The following is a 7,575-nucleotide window of genomic DNA, read 5'->3' as shown; positions in this document are numbered from 1 at the left end:
TGGATTGGATTTGGATTGGATTTGGATTGGATTTGGATTGGATTTGGATTGGATTTGGATTGGATTTGGATTGGATTTGGATTAGATTTGGATTGGATTTGGATTGGATTCGAATTGGATTTGGATTGGATTCGGATTGGATTTGGATTGGATTTGGATTGGATTTGGATTGGATTGGATTTGGATTGGATTTGGATTGGATTTGGATTGGATTTGGATTGGATTTGGATTGGATTTGGATTTGGATTTGATTTGGATTTGATTTGGATTGGATTTGGATTGGATTTGGATTGGATTTGGATTGGATTTGGATTGGATATGGATTGGATTTGGATTAGATTTGGATTGGATTTGGATTGGATTTGGATTGGATTTGGATTGGATTTGGATTGGATTGGATTTGGATTGGATTTGGATTGGATTTGGATTGGATTTGGATTGGATTTGGATTGGATTTGGATTGGATTTGGACTGGATTTGGATTGGATTGAATTTGGATTGGATTTGGATTGGATTTGGATTGGATTTGGATTGGATTTGGATTGGATTTGGATTGGATTTGGATTGGATTTGGATTGGATTGGATTTGGATTGGATTTGGATTGGATTTGGATTGGATTTGGATTGGATTTGGATTGGATTTGGACTGGATTTGGATTGGATTGAATTTGGATTGGATTTGGATTGGATTTGGATTGGATTTGGATTGGATTTGGATTGGATTTGGATTAGATTTGGATTGGATTTGGATTGGATTGGATTGGATTTGGATTGGATTTAGATTGGATTTGGATTGGATTTGGATTGGATTTGGATTGGATTTGGATTGGATTTGGATTGGATTTGGATTGGATTTGGATTGGATTTGGATTTGGATTTGGATTGGATTTGGATTGGATTTGGATTGGATTTAGATTGGATTTGGATTGGATTTGGATTGGATTTGGATTGGATTTGGATTGGATTTGGATTGGATTTGGATTGGATTTGGATTGGATTTGGATTGGATTTGGATTGGATTTGGACTGGATTTGGATTGGATGAATTTGGATTGGATTTGGATTGGATTTGGATTGGATTTGGATTGGATTTGGATTGGATTTGGATTGGATTTGGATTGGATTTGGATTGGATTTGGATTGGATTTGGATTGGATTTGGATTGGATTTGGATTTGGATTTGGATTGGATTTGGATTGGATTTGGATTGGATTTAGATTGGATTTGGATTGGATTTGGATTGGATTTGGATTGGATTGGATTTGGATTGGATTTGGATTGGATTTGGATTGGATTTGGATTGGATTTGGATTGGATTTGGACTGGATTTGGATTGGATTGAATTTGGATTGGATTTGGATTGGATTTGGATTGGATTTGGATTGGATTTGGATTGGATTTGGATTGGATTGGATTTGGATTGGATTTGGATTGGATTTGGATTGGATTTGGATTGGATTTGGATTGGATTTGGATTGGATTTGGATGGATTTGGATTGGATTGAATTTGGATTGGATTTGGATTGGATTTGGATTGGATTTGGATTGGATTGGACTGGATTTGGATTGGATTGAATTTGGATTGGATTTGGATTGGATTTGGATTGGATTTGGATTGGATTTGGATTGGATTTGGACTGGATTTGGATTGGATTGATTTGGATTGGATTTGGATTGGATTTGGATTGGATTTGGATTGGATTTGGATTGGATTGGATTGGATTGGATTTGGATTGGATTTGGATTGGATTTGGATTGGATTTGGATTGGATTTGGATGGATTTGGATGGATTTGGACTGGATTTGGATTGGATTGAATTTGGATTGGATTTGGATTGGATTTGGATTGGATTTGGATTGGATTTGGACTGGATTTGGATTGGATTGGATTTGGATTGGATTTGGATTGGATTTGGATTGGATTTGGATTGGATTTGGATTGGATTTGGATTGGATTGGATTTGGATTGGATTTGGATTGGATTTGGATTGGATTTGGATTGGATTTGGACTGGATTTGGATTGGATTGAATTTGGATTGGATTTGGATTGGATTTGGATTGGATTTGGATTGGATTTGGACTGGATTTGGATTGGATTGGATTTGGATTGGATTTGGATTGGATTTGGATTGGATTTGGATTGGATTTGGATTGGATTTGGATTGGATTGGATTTGGATTGGATTTGGATTGGATTTGGATTGGATTTGGATTGGATTTGGACTGGATTTGGATTGGATTGAATTTGGATTGGATTTGGATTGGATTTGGATTGGATTTGGATTGGATTTGGACTGGATTTGGATTGGATTGGATTTGGATAGGATTTGGATTGGATTTGGATTGGATTTGGATTGGATTTGGATTGGATTTGGATTGGATTGGATTTGGATTGGATTTGGATTGGATTTGGATTGGATTTGGATTGGATTTGGATTGGATTTGGATTGGATTTGGATGATTGGATTGGATTGAATTTGGATTGGATTTGGATTGGATTTGGATTTGGATTTGGATTGGATTTGGATTGGATTTGGATTAGATTTGGATTGGATTTGGATTGGATTTGGATTGGATTTGGATTGGATTTAGATTGGATTGGATGATTTGGATTGGATTTGGATTGGATTTGGATTGGATTTGGATTGGATTTGATTGGGATTTGGATTGGATTTGGATTGATTTGGATTGGATTGATTTGGATTTGGATTGGATTTGGATTGGATTTGGATTGGATTTGGATTGGATTGGATTGGATTTGGATTGGATTTGGATTGGATTTGGAATGGATTTGGATTGGATTTGGATTGGATTTGGATTGGATTTTGGATTGGATTTGGATTGGATTTGGATTGGATTTGGATTGGATTTGGATTGGATTTGGATTGGATTTGGATTGGATTTGGATTGGGATTTGGATTGGATTTGGATTGGATTTGGATTGGATTTGGATTGGATTTGGATGGATTTGGATTGGATTTGGATTGGATTTGGATTGGATTTGGATTGGATTTGGATTGGATTTGGATTGGATTTGGATTGGATTTGGATTGGATTTGGATTGGATTTGGATTGGATTTGGATTGGATTTGGATTGGATTTGGATTGGATTTGGATTGGATTTGGATTGGATTTGGATTGGATTTGGATTGGATTTGGATTGGATTTGGATTGGATTTGGATTGGATTTGGATTGGATTTGGATTGGATTTGGATTGGATTTGGATTGGATTTGGATTGGATTTGGATTGGATTTGGATTGGATTTGGATTGGATTTGGATTGGATTTGGATTGGATTTGGATTGGATTTGGATTGGATTTGGATTGGATTTGGATTTGGATGGATTTGGATATTGGATTTGGATTGGATTTGGATTGGATTTGGATTGGATTTGGATTGGATTTGGATTGGATTTGGATTGGATTTGGATTGGATTTGGATTGGATTTGGATTGGATTTGGATTGGATTGGTGGATTTGGATTGGATTTGGATGGATTTGGATTGGATTTGGATTGGATTTGGAAGATTGGATTTGGATTGGATTTGGATTGGATTTGGATTGGATTTGGATTGGATTTGGATTGGATTTGGATTTGGATTTGATTTGGATTTGGATTTGGATTGGATTTGGATTGGATTTGGATTGGATTTGGATTGGATTTGGATTGGGATTTGGATTGGAATTTGGATTGGATTTGGATTGGATTTGATTGGATTTGGATTGGATTTGGATTGGATTGGATTGTGGATTTGGATTGGATTTGGATTGGATTTGGATTGGATTTGGATTGGATTTGGATTGGATTTGGACTGGATTTGGATTGGATTGAATTTGGATTGGATTTGGATTGGATTTGGATTGGATTTGGATTGGATTTGGATTGGATTTGGATTGGATTTGGATTGGATATGGATTGGATTGGATTTGGATTGGATTTGGATTGGATTTGGATTGGATTTGGATTGGATTTGGATTGGATTTGGACTGGATTTGATTGGATTGAATTTGGATTGGATTTGGATTGGATTTGGATTGGATTTGGATTGGATTTGGATAGGATTTGGATTGGATTTGGATTGGATTTGGATTGGATTTGGATTGGATTTGGATTGGATTTGGATTGGATTTGGATTGGATTTGGATTGGATTTGGATTGGATTTGGATTGGATTTGGATTGGATTTGGATGGATTTGGATTGGATTTGGATTTGGATTTGGATTGGATTTGGATTGGATTTGGATTGGATTTGGATTGGATTTGGATTGGATTTGGATTGGATTTGGATTGGATTTGGATTGGATTTGGATTGGATTTGGATTGGATTTGGATTGGATTTGATTGGATTTGGATTGATTTGGATTGGATGGATTTGGATTGGATTTGGATTGGATTTGGATTGGATTTGGATTGGATTTGGATTGGATTTGGATTGGATTTGGATTGGATTTGGATTGGATTTGGATTGGATTTGGATTGGATTTGGATTGGATTTGGATTGGATTTGGATTGATTTGGATTGATGATTGGATTTGGATTGGATTTGGATTGGATTTGGATTGGATTTGGATTGGATTTGGATTGATTATGGATTGGATTGGATTGGATTTGGATTGAATTTGGATTGGATTTGGATTGGATTTGGATTGGATTTGATTGATTTGGATTGGATTTGGATTGATTTGGATATGGATTGATTGGATTGGATTTGGATTGGATTTGGATTGGATTTGGATTGGATTTGGATTGGATTGGATTGGATTTGGATTGGATTTGGATTGAATTTGGATTGGATTTGGATTGGATTTGGATTGGATTTGGATTGGATTTGGATTTGGATTGATTTGGATTGGATTTGGATTGATTTGGATTGGTTTGGAATGGATGGATTGGATTTGGATTGGATTTGGATTGATTTGTATTGGATTGATTTGGATTGGATTGGATTGATTGGATTGATTGGATTTGGATTGGATTTGGATTGGATTTGGATTGATTGGATTTGGATTGGATTTGGATTGGATTTGGATTGGATTTGATTTGGATTTGGATTTGGATATGGATTGGATTTGGATTGGATTTGGATTGGATTTGGATTGGATTTGGATTGATTTGGATTGGATTTGGATTGGATTTGGATTGGATTTGATTGGATTGGATTTGGATTGGATTTGGATTGGATTTGGATGGATTTGGATTGGATTGGATTGGATTTGGATTGGATTTGGATTGGATTTGGATTGGATTTGGATTGGATTTGGATTGGATTTGGATTGGATTTGGATTGGATTTGGATTGAATTGGATTGGATTTGGATTGGATTTGGATTGGATTTGGATTTGGATTGGATTTGGATTGGATTTGATTGATTTGGATTGGATTGGATTGGATTTGGATTGGATTTGGATTGGATTGGATTGGATTTGGATTGGATTTGGATTGGATTTGGATTGGATTTGGATGGATTTGGATTGGATTTGGATGGATTTGGATTGGATTTGGATTGATTTGGATTGGATTTGGATTGGATTTGGATTGGATTGATTGGAATTGGATTGGATTTGGATTGGATTTGGATTGGATTTGATTGGATTTTGATTGGATTGGATTGGATTTGGATTGATTTGGATTGGATTTGGATTGGATTTGGATTGGATTTGGATTGGATTGGATGGATTTGGATTGGATTTGGATTGGATTTGGATTGGATTTGGATTGGAATTTGGATTGGATTTGGATTGGATTTGGATTGGATTGATGATTTGGATTTGGATTGGATTTGGATTGGATTTGGAATGGATTTGGATTGGATTTGGATTGGATTTGGATTGGATTTGGATTGGATTTGGATTGGATTTGGATTGGATTTGGATTGGATTTGGATTGGATTTGGATTGGATTTGGATTGGATTTGGATTGGATTTGGATTGGATTTGGATTGGATTTGGATTGATTGATGGATTGGATTGGATTGGATTTGGATTGGATTGGATTGGATTTGGATTGGATTTGGATTGGATTTGGATTGGATTTGGATTGGATTTGGATTGGATTAGGATTGGATTTGGATTAGAATTGGATTGATTGATTATGGATTGGATGGAATGGAATTGGATTTGATTTGGATTGGATAGGATTGATTTGGATTGGATTTGGATTTGGATTTGGATTGGATTGATTGGATTGGATTTGGATTGGATTTGGATTGGATTTGGATTGGATTTGGATTGGATTAGGATTGGATTTGATTGGATTTGGATTAGGTATTGGATTGGATTGGATTGATTTGGAATATGGATTGAATTGATTGATATTGGATTGGATTTGATGAATTGGATTGATTTGGATTGGATTGGATTGGATTTGGATTGGAATTGGATTGATTTGAATGAATTGGATTTGAATTGGATTGGAATTGAATTGATTATTATTGAATTTGAATTGATTTGAATTGGAATTGAATTAATTGATTAATTAAATTAAATTAAAATAAATTCAATTAAATTAATAAATTCAAATTCAATAAATTTAAATTAAATTCAAATTCAATAATTAAATTCAATTAAAATTAAATTAAAATTCAATTCAAATTAAATTCAAATTCAATTCAAATTAATTCAATTCAATTCAAATTCAATTCAATTCAATTCAAATTAAAATTCAATTCAAATTCAATTCAAATTCAATTCAAATTCAATTAAATTCAAATTCAATTCAAATTCAATTAAATTCAATTCAAATTCAATTCAAATTCAATTAAATTCAATTCAAATTCAATTCAAATTCAATTCAAAATTCAATTAAAATTCAATTCAAATTCAATTCAAATTCAATCAAATTCAATTCAAATTCAATCAAATTCAATTCAAATTCAATTCAAATTCAATTCAAATTCAATTCAAATTCAATTCAAATTCAATTCAAATTCAATTCAAATTCAATTCAAATTCAATCAAATTCAATTCAAATTCAATTCAAATTCAATCAATTCAATTCAAATTCAATTCAAATTCAATTCAAATTCAATTCAAATTCAATTCAAATTCAATTCAAATTCAATTCAAATTCAATTCAAATTCAATTCAAATTCAATTCAAATTCAATTCAAATTCAATTCAAATCAATCAAATTCAATTCAAATTCAATTCAAATTCAATTCAAATTCAATTCAAATTCAATTCAAATTCAATTCAAATTCAATTCAAATTCAATTCAAATTCAATTCAAATTCAATTCAAATTCATTCAAATCAATTCAAATTCAATTCAAATTCAATTCAAATCATTCAAATTCAATTCAAATTCAATTCAAATTCAATTCAAATTCAATTCAAATTCAAATTCAAATTCAATCAAATTCAATTCAAATTCAATTCAAATTCAATTCAAATTCAATTCAAATTCAATCAAATTCAATTCAAATTCAAATTCAATTCAATTCAATTCAATTCAAATTCAATTCAAATTCAAATTCAATTCAAATTCAAATCAATTCAATTCAAATTCAATTCAAATTCAATCAAATTCAATTCAAATTCAATCAAATTCAATCAAATTCAATTCAAATCAATTCAA

This window comes from Aedes albopictus, unplaced genomic scaffold (genome assembly GCF_035046485.1).
Source record: "Aedes albopictus strain Foshan unplaced genomic scaffold, AalbF5 HiC_scaffold_717, whole genome shotgun sequence".
In the NCBI taxonomy this organism is placed as follows: domain Eukaryota; kingdom Metazoa; phylum Arthropoda; class Insecta; order Diptera; family Culicidae; genus Aedes; species Aedes albopictus.
The sequence above is the reverse complement of the archived record's forward strand: the minus strand, read 5'-3'. Positions refer to the sequence as shown.